This window comes from Ursus maritimus, unplaced genomic scaffold (assembly GCF_017311325.1).
Source record: "Ursus maritimus isolate PB19 unplaced genomic scaffold, ASM1731132v1 scaffold_12, whole genome shotgun sequence".
Taxonomy (NCBI): Eukaryota; Metazoa; Chordata; class Mammalia; order Carnivora; family Ursidae; genus Ursus; species Ursus maritimus.
In genome coordinates, this window is record NW_024423564.1 from 7,978,184 (window position 1) to 7,990,989 (window position 12,806).

The 12,806-nt window shown below is 45.7% G+C and overlaps 1 protein-coding gene across 1 annotated transcript in view; it reads left to right on the forward strand.

Annotated features, from left to right (window-relative positions):
- IGSF3 (immunoglobulin superfamily member 3) overlaps positions 1-12,806 on the forward strand; it is a 92,787-nt gene that overhangs the window by 35,703 nt on the left and 44,278 nt on the right. The window lies entirely within an intron of this gene.

A 12,806-nucleotide genomic window follows, 5' to 3' on the forward strand; every position in this document is an offset into this window, starting at 1 on the left:
TCCCCCCCCCCCCCCCCCCCCGCTTCCCCCACTCACACAAACTCGGACTCATCTGCACAAAAACATCCACGCCTCTTGACTCTTTTTCCGGGGGGTGCGGGGGAAGGTGGTCTGAGAAATGCTTTGTGACCACTTGTCCTTATTCCAGGAGTAATCCATGCAGAGTGCAGAATGCTTAGGAAACACGACACGCAAGGAAAACCAGTCACTTGTGACCCTACTGTCCTTTAACATTTTCCTGCATGTTAGCCCAGTACTTTCCCTACACATATGTAGTGGGGTGAGGGGTTCTTTACAAAAACGCTTGCAAACCTTTTAGAGCTTTTCCCTCCTTCAACTTAGTAAGATGCTTTCAGCATTTTTAGGTGTTCATCATATTTAGCTCTGTGATTTTTGATGGCTGTGCAATATTTTGCCACCTGGAGAAAGGCTGTCATTTCTGTCATAGAGCCTTGCTGGGTGGACCTCTCCCTGCTTCTGCGAACCCCCATCCCCACCGCCGTGTGCTGCTCCTCGTGCCGCACCCTTTGGAAGGCCCCCAGCGCAGCCCCGCACACCTCCCAGGCCGTGTTCCAAACTCCCCAGTTCTTGTCCCTGGGCTGTTGCAGAATGACTCTCCCCCTCCAGAATTGTGTTTTATGTGTTTCTGCCCCCCGCCCCCAGGAAGGGCAAGCAGGGGACCCGGTGCTCACTCCGTGGTGACAGTCATGCTCAAAGTGTGTTCCTTGAATTAAATTGGAAAACTATGCAACCCCAGGGATGCCCACAGAGGAGGGCGCAGTGTAGGAGACCGAACCACCAACGATGAAAGTCAAAGCTGAGAGAGAAGGAATGACCACGAATTACTATGATAGAGGTGACAGGGGCTTGGGAAAATCCCCAGGGGCGGTGTCCATGCACTTGACTATTAATTTTTAGTTGATTGTGGATGTTGATTCTTTATTAGTGTGCTAGACATATTTCAGGGTGCCTGGCCACTCACACTTGAAGCAGGGGGTGACCCCCTCCCCCATGGTCCTTGCCGCCTTGTCTGCAGCAGGGACCAAGGGGGCAGTGGTTGTATGCCAGATAGTGGAATAGAAGCCCACCTGGTCAAGGCTGGCTGGACCTGGGTGGGGTAAAGTGTGTATCATAAATGACCCCCTAAATCTACACCTGAGCCTTTGAGCTTACTATGTGGGGAATTTGTACCGAGAGCCATAGTAGGGAGTTGCAGGTGATGCGTAGGTAGTGGTAGGCATACGTGAGCTGAATTGCTGGAGCACGGAAGCTTTGGCCCAAGTCAAGGAGGCACATCCTTGAAGAGAGGAGTGGAGCTGTTCTAAGGAAGTACTCTAGGTCACGTGGGTTTCCAGTTCTGGACCTTCCAAGGTCTATGACCCATACTCTTGGGTTGCTTTGAATTTCCGCGGTGTTGCTTGTCATACCTTCTTCACCCCACACACATACACACTTGAGCTAGTTGAATGGGCCCCTGAGCTCAAATTCTTGTGATTATCCAGCTAACATCCAAGAGGATGGTCCACATGTGTATGGGAATGGTCATGGTCAGGAGTATGGTCATCTCTGCTGCCAGCCCATCTGCTTCCCTTGCTGTCCTGCAAAACTAGCCTGGTGTCCAGAGGAAGATGCCCGAGTACCTCTGGAACTGAAGGCGAGTGTTCTGGGCTTTTCCTAACTTTGGAGAAGTGGGCCCTTGGAGCCTGCTGGACTCATTGGCTCATTGACTCATCCATCGGTAACATTTACTGAAGTGTCTGACAAGCCCAAGCACTGAGAGCACGGGGAAAAGGCTGTGGTCTTGGGCGGAGCTGGGAAAAGAGCATTAGTGGTTTGTACAGGAGTGCTCTCTGAGGGGGAGCTGGAGGGGCTTCACCAGGCGTAGGAAACTGCTCTGAGGCCCGTCTGAAGACCACCCATTCAAAACCCATGCATCCCTTGGCAGCTGGGCAGCCTCCATTTCTTATGTGTGTCTGTGGCCTTGGCATTGGAAGACAGAACGAGGAGGGGCTGGGACATTGTGTCCAGGGCCACGGCAGACCTCTCATGATCTTCTTGAGGCCGTGGCCTCCAGTTCACACCCAGATCTTGGCCTTATTCCTGATGCACTGGACAAGGCTCTCGAGGTCTTCTGCGTTCCTCGTTGCCCCAGCAAGCTTACATCCTAATGCCACCCCTAGGAGCCCATCTGGCATTTTTCAGGAAGGACCTGGGCTTAGCATCCTCTTCCTGGGGCCACGAGAACATCAAGGGAGACATAGACAGGAAACCTGCCAGCTTCTAGGAGGAAGAACCAGGGGACAGGGTGTGATGGGGTAACCAAGGAGGTGTTATCTTACTCCTCATGGGGGATGGTGGTGATGGCCAGTAAAGAGGCTGTTTGGAGATCCAGCAGGTGCCTCTAAACCAGTCTGAGAACTTGGTGAAACTGGGGCATTCCGGGTCCAGAAATGCCACCTTCTAGAGTGTCAGCAGCAACAGTTACGAGATGCCAGCTGGTGAGGAGGAGCAGGCCTTTGCTGGTTCTGAGCGACGGTCCTTTTACTGGAACTCATGTGAAGCTTGTGGCTCCTAGGCCACCAGACTTGGCAGGGGAGCTGTGCCATGAGGTTGCCCTCTTATTAAAAACAATCTGCCTGACATTCAGTCCATTTCTGTTATCTTTGAAACCGGATGGAAGGAAACAGTGGTCAGTAGATCCAGGGTAATTACAGGGAGAGCATTTACAGGCAAGTAATCTGATTCCGTCTTTTAATTTTTTCTCCTCGAGAAAATAGAAGGCAAATACTGGTACCCATATTCAATGATAAGCATTTTCCACTGGATATGCTGCCTTCAGTCCTGTTGGAGTTGGGAACAGGGTAGGTTACCTTAGCCATGGGCACAGTTGGGTCAGGGCAGGCGGCAGGGCTCCTCCATCTGCCTTTCCAGATGCTTCCATGCTGTGCCGTTTTTAGGATGGGGGTGAGGGGGCCCTAGGTGAGTATGAGAAGGTGGGGGGGGGACTCTGGGGTGTTAGCCCCGCCTCTTCTGGGAGGGCAGTGCAGAGCCATCGTGAGGGGTGAGTGACAGGAGGGTAAGGAGCTGAGGAAGAAGAGCAGGGAGATAAGGTCTTGAGGGCTGGTCCCAGTACCAAGCACGTTATGGGTGAAAGAGCCATGGACATCCTAGAAGCGCTCAGGTCTCCCCTGTGGGTTAAATGGTTAAGGAGAGAGAAGCTAGGGGATTGTGCAAATTCGGGTGAGCAGAGGCCAAAGACGTAGCATGCCCAGACAGAGAGCGGGTCCCAAATTCAGGTTCAGCTGCTGGCTGCTCGAAAACCAATACCTGACAGCCAAGTGATGGTGGGAAAGGAAAGTTTGCTTTCTTCAGGAAGCCAGCAGCCTGGGAAGGTGGTGGGCTAACGTCCCGAAGACCATCTTCCCCATCTAGGTGAGGCTGGAAGGGTTCAAAGGGGAAGGGAAGGGAGTGCGCATGTGGAAGAAGCAGGTTCCCTGGCGGTTAGTCTGAGGTGGACGTGACTCTGAACAGACTTGCTGGCTTCTGGGGCAGCTGTTTTCAGCTTATCTTCCGGGAAGGTCTGGTCTTTTACTCCTCAAGGCCAGTGGTCTGCAAATCTCAAAGAAAGTTGGTTAGTTCTGCTCCAGACCAAGGGACTTAGGGCAGCAAGCGAGAAGTGCGTAAGCTCGAAGCAAGTTATCCCTTAAGACCCATTGGAGTGCTGTTCCAGTGGGAGGCATGTGCAAAGAGAAGGACATGTTGGTTATAGCAAAACTATTAGAAATCACATAAATATCCATCTGTGGGGGAACAAATAAAATTTGGTGTAATCCCAGGAGGGGATACCATAGAGCTGTATAAAAGGAAAGAACTAGGATTATATTTAAATCTCAAAAACATCGAGGAGCAAAACCAAGGAACGTATCTGTATGGAACTAAAGTGTTTATGTAAAAAAATGGGGACCAATGCTGTATATTTTCAATGATTATATAAATATATAAATATATATATGTGTGTGTGTGTGTCTATGTGTGTGTATATTTGTATGTATGTGGATTTTTAAGAAAAGTCTGGAGGGATATATCCCTAAATCCTAGCAGTGCCAGTCTCTGGGGAGTTGGGGAGGGGGGAAGCAGGATGACAGCTGGTAGTCAGAAGAGATTGAAGGCTTATAATATTTTCATTACCATTTGTTTTAAATATTCTATTTGAAGTAAATATTAGAATGTTTAAAGTATTTTTGCGGTGGTAGTTTAGCAGCGTTCCAAGGTGGCAACTTCAGCATTGAGGACCGAGTAAATGAGGCCGCAGCTGGGAAGCAGGGACCCAGCCCTGGGGCTTGCTCGCTGGGAGTCCTACCCTAGGCAGACAGCGAAGCAGCCTCATCATGACTCAGCAGGACACATGTCACGGAGATCAAAGTCGGTTTGGGGTGAAGTGAATCATTGTGTTTGCCATCTTCTTTGCTGGTTCTGAAGCAGGTAGTCCTACCTCCTTACAAGTGGCATCAATAATTTAACATTAACTAATCATCATCTTTAGACGAGCTCTATTTTAAGTACCACTGGGGATTTAAACCAAAAAAAAAAAAAGAAGAAGAAGAAGAAGAAAGAAGGAATGAGTGATATTTTTGTCCTTGAACTTAAAACCAGGCCAGGCCCTCATCTCGTCTCCCTTGACTATTAATTCACTCTCCCTGCTTCCGGTCTTGCCCTCTGCTCTGTCCTCCACCTGCCTCCAGAACGAGGACTCAAAAACACAAATCCAATCTGTGTGCTCACTTCTCTGCTAGCTTCTTTCTCAGCTTCCCCTGTCCCAGAGGAGAGGTTTAACTTTATCCGTGTGCCTCTCGGTGCCCTTTCCCAGCTGGCACTCCTGTAGCCTCCAGTCATGTGACCAGAGACCTTGGCAAACTTCTCGCTGGTCCTGGAACGATGCTGTCGTGTTTTCGCGTGGCACGTGCTTCCCCACGCATCCCCCAAGACCCAGTTCAAATGCCTACTTCCGTGAAGCCTGTTTGGACCTCCTTTCTCCTTCTGAGGGATCTCAACCTTGCACTTTGCACTGCCATCACCTTCTGTTATATAATAACGATCACTTACGTGCATTTCCTTTGGGATTGTCAGCTTAGCATACAACTGTGTCTTATTAATCTCTCTTTCCGTTTCTGTCCGGGCCCCCTTCATATAACAGGTACTCAGAAACTGTTGGTTGAAAGTGTAGCATATGTCCCAGTTGTCTTTGCCCTGTAACCAATTACTCCCAAACTCAGTTGCTTAAAACAACCATTTTATTATGCTCGCGGAAGCTGTGGGTCAGGAGTTGGGGCGGCCGTGGCAGGGATGGCCTCTCTCTTCCCCAGCATCTGGGGTCTCAGCAGGGGTGATTCAAGGCTGGGAGGCTGCTTGTGGCTGAGCAGTCCTATGAAGTTCACGTACGTGGCTGGCTGTGGCGCTGGCTGTGGGTGGCGAGCTCTGTCAGGCTCTGGACTGGGGGGCCCCCCCTCCCCGGGCCCCTCCATGTGCCTTGGGCTTCCTCATAGCACGGCAGCCTCGGGACACTCAGAATTCTTCCACGGTCACACACAGTGCCAGGTAGCAGCGCGGATGCTGCATCACCTGTTATGACCTGACCCTGATGCTCCCAGGGTCACATGCCCGCCCGGGTTCCAAGGGAGGGGGAGTAAAGTCTACCTCCGATGGTATGGTCACACTGAAGAAGAGCACCGGGACGGGAGCTGTTGTTGAGCTGTGTTTGGAAAACACGCCTTGTCATGGCGTGTGGGAGAAGTTGGTTTCACAGCTGGAGCTGGTATCACTCACTACCACAGCTCCTCCTGCAGTTGGCGGCTTCTTGCCCACGGAGCACTTACGATGGGCCACGTGCCAAGAGTCTTAAAGGAAGAACTCGTGGAATCCTTCAACAGCAAGGTGAAGATGATATCACTTTACGAAGGAGGCTGCTGCGGCACAGAGACGTTAAGTAACCAGCTGAGGTCTCACAGCACCGTCTGTGCCGTGTAAGGTCCAGGAGGGAGAAAGTTCTGGAATTCGCAGCATCCTTCAGAGCTGCTGCTGGGTTGTGGCACCGCACGTATCACATGGGTGTCCGAGGCTGTTTCAGGGGACATTTTCGACAGAAATAAGGACCGAGATAGAGGTCTTTGTGCCCGTGGTCTCGGGAAGCGGAGCAGACAGCTGTCCCAGCTCTGTGCTTTTCCTGCGTGTGTGTGCACACGCCTGGGTTAGGCTGCCTCCACTGGGCAGTGACACTGCCCTAGCGGGACCTTCTCTGTGAAGGTGCTTTGCGTGGTGCAGGTGTCTCCAGCCTGGCTGCATTGACGGGCTTCCCCCCTCTTGCCTCAGGTTCTGCGTCTGTAAAGTGAAGTCACTAAGAGTACACACCTCCTGGGGTTGCTGTGAGCATTGAAAGCACTTGGACAGTGCCTGGTACCTGATCGGGGTCCAGCACGTGCTGGCTCTTGTTGGCAAGGGCCAAGCTCCGTGTTGGTCTGTCCATCCCCGGTCCAGAAGGGGATCACACAGAGATTCTTTTAGCTCGTGCCACTGTTGTCCTCCCTTGGCTGACAAGTGGGGATCCACAGACCTTGTCACTGGAGTCGCCTCCCCGACTGCTCTCTCTTGGGAACTTAGGTTCTGGAAAGCTTTTCTCTGGCCCAGTCTCCACCCCGCAAAGGGTCTGTTTGGTATTTTAAACTTGAGGCAATATAGATTCTCCACGAGAGTCGAGAGTCGTCAGGACCAGGTCAGCAAGAAAAGCCAGTCTGTGGTTTATCCTCACTTATCTCTGATGTTCCCCCAGCACATTCAGCATGCGCCACAAAGAAAAGTATTAGTCACGTTCTTTGTCCTGGAGAAATTGGCTCCATTGACTCTAACGACCTCAACTTCCTTTCGTTGTGTGAGGATTAAATGAGATGATGTACGCCGAGCAGTGAGAGTACTGTCCCCCCTTAAAGTGCTAATCATTTTCATTCTTTATCTTCATTTTAAAACAACACATACTTGCCTACTTGAAATAATGGGAACACAAAAAGAAAAGAAGGGGACAGTCACCCGTATTCTCACCACTCAAAGATTCAGCCCAGTATCGTTGTTTTCTGGGGTCGTTTTTCTAGGGATAGTATTTTTTTAAACGTAACTTTACTACCTACACAGTTTTGCATTTTTAGCCATAAGTTAAACATTGGTGTTCCCTTTATGCTCTTGTACTTACAGAGATTTTTTCCCCTGGTTTTAGATTATCTCATGTGGGCAGAAATAAAATGAAACCTTGAAACATTCATTGGGTGGCTTTCATGATACTGTTTGATCTGTGGGGTTACCTGTGAGATCGAGATATGGTGCATTACATTATTCCCATTGTACAGATAAAGAAATATGCCAGCGTGGTGGAGTTGCATGTAGAATTTGTACCAGCTGGGCGCGGAGGGAGCTTTGCTGATTGTAGAGACCACAACTGGAAGAGCAGACGTGGAACGGTGAGCTAGATCCTTTGACACTTTGACGTGCTCAGTCATGCGTCTTGAACAGAACAGTTGGATCCTTTGCCTAGAGACATAGGTTCCCTGAGCCCAGGCGTGTTCCAAAAAAATGCATGAGAAGCTAGTTTTCACAGGCACAGTGACCCCTCCTGCTCACTGACTCCTGAATCATACTACCCCTAGCCAGTTTCATCTAGGACTTAGAACAAAGGAAAAAGAGTGTCCTTGAACATGCAGTATCTTGAAAAACTAGTTAAGTGATGGATATCGTGTGTTTGTTTATGTGACTGGAGACTGTCACAACTAAATCTGAAAGGACACGGCCAGTCCTAATGATCAGGCGCTGTCTAAAGCAATAGTCTTCTTTTTTGGGCCTTGAATTGCTTTCAGAATCTTTTAAAATTTATGGACCCCTTTTCTGGAAAACACATGCATGGGCAGGGAACACAATTTTTCATTAAATCTTAGGACTCACAGGTGATGATATTGGTCATATATTGGTACAAAACAAATTGTCCCCAAACTTCAGGCTGAAAACAACAGTAAATTCTTCTCAGTTGTATTGTAAACCTAAAATTGTTCTTTAAAAAAAATGTCTTAAAAAAAAGATTTTGAAAAAAGAAAGATTTTGATTGCAGAAGCTGTGTGTGTTCTGCAAAAGCAGTTATTACTGCAGTTGTTGATAAAACTCTTAAAACGATACAAAAAGTCAAAAAACACAAAAAATAACAGCATTATCTCATACAGTTTCTGTGCATCAGGAATCAAGAAGCATCTTACCTCCAGTGGCTCTGACGCTGTGGCTCCCAGCAGGGTGCAGTCATCTTGGCTGGGCCTGGAGGACCCGCTTTCAGCGTGGCCCAGTTACATGCTGGTCATTGGCGGGAGGCCTCAGGTAGACCTGCCTAGAGGGCTGCTTGATGTCCTGATGCGGTATATGTGGTCCCAGAGAGCAAGGCAGAAACCCTGGTGTCTCTCTATGGCCTAGCCTTGGAAGTCATACTCTAGTATTTCTGCATTTCCAGTCAGTGCAGAGGGCAAGGTATGGACGGTAACTGCCAAGTCCTTTCCAGGCACGCCACCCTCCCTGCACATTGACCTGGAGGTTTTCCTAACCCTGTCATTTAGGGTTTTTATATGGGGGTTTTATTACATAGGCATGGTTCATTAAATCATTAGCCTTTGGTGATTGAACTCAGTCTCTTGCCCCTGTCTCCTCCCTGGAGTATGTGGGGTGGGGTTGAAAATTTCTACCTGATGAGCTTGGCCAGCTCCCCTCTTGAAACTGTCCAAAGCCCCGCCTTAAATCATTAGCATAACTCCTTAGGGGCAAAAGGGGCTCTTTAGAATGACAAAAGACATTGCTGTCACTCAGAAAATTCGGAGGGTTTTAGACGCTCTGGGCCAGGAACCAGGGACAAAGACCAAATACATATTTTTTTATTCTCCGTATTAGTCAATACAGAAGAAGTTTTATACAGCAGTCATACATTATTTTTATTTTTGGTTAAATTTTTTTCCTACTTATATAACTAGTACATACTCTTTGTAGAGGATAAGGGTGGGGAGGAGTAAAATATAAAGAAGACAATAAAATCACTTGCCATCCTATTACCCCGTATTTTCTCTATATACTTTTTTAGGTTTACAACAAAATCAAGAGGAAGATACAGCAATTTCCTATACCCCTGCCTCCACTCATAAATAGCCTCATCCGTCATCCACACCACTCATCAGAGTTGTGCATTGGTTACCCAGGGTGAACCTGCGTTGACACATCGTAGTCCCCTGAAGTCCGTAGTTTACCCTAGCGTTCACTCTGCCTGTGGTACACTCTGTGGGTTGGGATAAGTGTACACTAAAATGGGTTCATCATGACAGTATCGTACAGAGTATTTTCACTGCCCTAAAAATCCTCCGTGCTCTGCCCATTCATCTCCCTGCCCCCTGCAGCCACGGATCTTTCTATTGTCTCCGTAGTTTGGCCTTTTCTAGAACGTCCCATGGTTGGAAGCATATAATGTGTAGCCTTTTTTGATTGGCTTCTTTCACGTACTAGTATGTAACGTTCTTTCATGTCTTTCCATGGTTTGAAAGCTCATTTCTTTTTAGGGCAGAATACTCTTCTGTGCTGTCCACTGAAGGCCATCTTGATTGCTTCCACCTTCTGACAGTTACAAAGAAAGCCGATACCAACATTTATGTGCTAGTTTTTGTAGGAACAAAACTTTTCGACACCTCTGGGTCATACCGGGGAGTACATTGGCTGGATCCGTATGGTAAGGGTGTGCTTAGTTTTGTTAGAAACCCCCAAACTGTCTTCCAGAGTGGCTATGCTGTTTTGCATCCCCACTCGCAACGAATGAGAGTTCTTCTTGCTCCACATGCATGCCAGTGCTCCAGAGTTTGGCCGCTCTTACAGGCGTGTAACGGTATCTTTTCGTTGTTTTCCTGGAGACGTGATGTGGAGCAGCCTTTCATATGCTTACTTGCCATCTGGTATCTCCTCTGGTGAGGTGTCTCTTCAGATCTTTGGCCCATTTTTTAATCAGAGTTTTTTTTTTCTTATTTTTAAGTTTTAAAAGTTCATTGTGTATTTTGGGTAATAGTCGTTTATCAGATGTGTCTTCTGCAAATACTTTCTCCCACTCAGTGGCTCGTCTTCTAATTCTCTTGATTTTGTCTTTCACAGAGCAGAAGTTTAATTTTAACGAGCTTAGCTTATCCATTATTTCTTTCATGGACCATGCCTTTAGTGTTATATCTGAAAGGGCTTCACTCTACCCAAGCTCATCTAGGCTTCCTCCTATGTTATATTCTTGGAGTTTTATAGTTTTGCATGTTACATTTAGGTCTGTGATCCATTTTGAGTTAGTTTTTGTGAAGGGAATAAGGTCTCTGTCTAGATTCGGGTGTTTTGCTTATTTGTTTGCATGTGATTGTACAGTTATGTGAGCATTATTGTTGAAGAGACTCTCTCTGCTCCATTGGATTGCCTTTGCCCCTTTGTCAAAGATTGGTTAACTGCATTTATGGGGGTCTATTTCTGGGGTTTCCGTTTTGTTCCATTGATCTATTTGACCATTCTTTCTCCATTGCCATGCTGTTTTCATTACTTTATAGTAAGTCTTGAAGCTGGGTAGCTTCAGCCCTTCAACTTTGTTCTCCTCTTTCAGTATAGTATTGGCTATTCTGGGTCTTTTGCCTCTCTGATAAACTTTAGAATCAGTTTGTTGATATATACAAATAACTTACTGCGATTTTTGACTGGAATTGCATTCAATCTATAGATAAAGTTGGGAAGAACTGATATCTTGACAATATTGAGTCCTTTTATCCAAGAACATCGACTTTTTCTCCATTTGTTTAGTTCTTGATTTTGTTCATCAGAGTTTTGTAGCTTTCCTCATATGTATCTTCTGTATATTTTGTTACATTTCTACCTTTCATTCTGGGGAATACTAATGTGAATGGTAGTGTGTTTTCAAAATTTCAAATTCAGTTTGTTTCAGGGTTTGTTTATTTGTTTTTTGGTCAATCCTCTTAGGTTTTTTAATATAAACAATCATGTCATCTGCGAACAAGGACAGTTTTATGTCTTCCTTCCCTATCTGATACCCTTTATTTCCTTTTCTTGCCTTATTGCATTAGCAAGGACTTCCAAGTATGATATTAAAAAGGAGCAGTAAGAGGGAAGATCCTTGCATTGTACCTGATCTTAGTGGGAAAGCTTTGAGTTTCTCACCATTAAGTCTGATGTTAGCTTTAGGTTTTTCGTAGATATTCTTTATCAAGTTGGAAAAATTCCCCTCTGTTCCTAGTTTACTGAGACTTTCCCATGATGAATAGTTGTTGGATTTTGTCAAATGCTTTTCCTGCTTCTCTTGATATGATCACGTGATTTTTCTTTTTCAGCCTATTGATGTGATATATTACATTAATTGATTTTTATATATTGAACTGGCCTTGCATACCTGGGATAAATCCTACATAAACTTGGTGTATAATTCTTTCTGTAAATTGTTGCGTTTGATTTGCTAATACTTTGTTGAGGATTTTTGCATCTACGCTCCTAAGATATATTGGTCTGTGTTTTTCTTATAATGTCTTTGTCTAGTTTGAGTATTAGGGTAGTGCTGGTCTCAGAGAATGAATTAAGTGTTCCATCTGCATCTTTTTTCTGAAAGAGATTATAAAGAGTTGGTATACTTTTTTCCTGTAATATTCAATAGAATATACTCATCTGGGCCTGGTGATTTCTGCTTTGGAAGGTTATTAATTATTGAATCAATTTCTTTTATAAGTATAGGTCTATTGAAATTCTCTTTCTTCTGTGAGTTTTCACAGATTGTGTCTTTCAAATAATTGATCCATTTCGAAAGGTTATCAAGTTTGTAGGCACAGAGTTGTTCACAGTATTCCTTTATTATCCACTTAATATTCATGGGCCCAGTCGTGATGTCTTCTCTTTCATTTTTGGTATTAGATAATTTGTGTCCTTTCCCTTTTTTCTTAGTCATTCTGGCTAGGGTCTTATTGATTCTATTGATCTATTCAAAGAATAGCTTTTGATTTTGTTGATTTTCTCTATTGACTTCCTATTTTCAATTTCATTGATTTCTGCTCCGATTCTTGTGATTTCTTCTGTTTACTTTGGACTTAATTTGCTTTTCCTTTTCTATTTTCCTAAGGTGGAAACTTAGATTACTGATTTGAGATCTTTCTTTTTTTCTAATACATGCATTCAGTGATATAAATTTCCCTCTAAGCACTGTTTTGCCTGCATATCACACATTTGGTAAGTTGTGCTTTCATTTTCATTTAATTCAGAATATTTTTAAGTATCTCTTGAGATTTCTGCTGTGATCCAGGTGTTCTTTAGAAGTGTGTTGTTTAATACCCATGTGTTTGGGGGATTTCCCAGTAATTTTTCTGTTATTGATTTCTAGTTTAATTCCATTATGGTCTGTGAGCAGACACTGTTTAATTTCTAGTCTTCTGAATTTGCTAAGGTGTGTGTTATGGCCCAGAATGTGGTCTGTTTTGGTGAATGTTCCATGCGAGCTTGAGAAGAATGTTTACTCTGCTGCTGTTGGATGAAGTGGTCAACAGATGTCCATTACGTTCAGTTGGTTGATGGTGTTGCTGAGTTCAACTGTGTCCTTACTGATTTTCGGCTTGATGGAGCAGTCCATTTCTGATAGTGGGGGATTGAAGTCAGCAGCTCTGATAGTGGACTCATCTATTTCTCCTTGCAGTTCTTACAGTTTTGCTTCATCTAGTATGCTGCTCTGTTGTTAT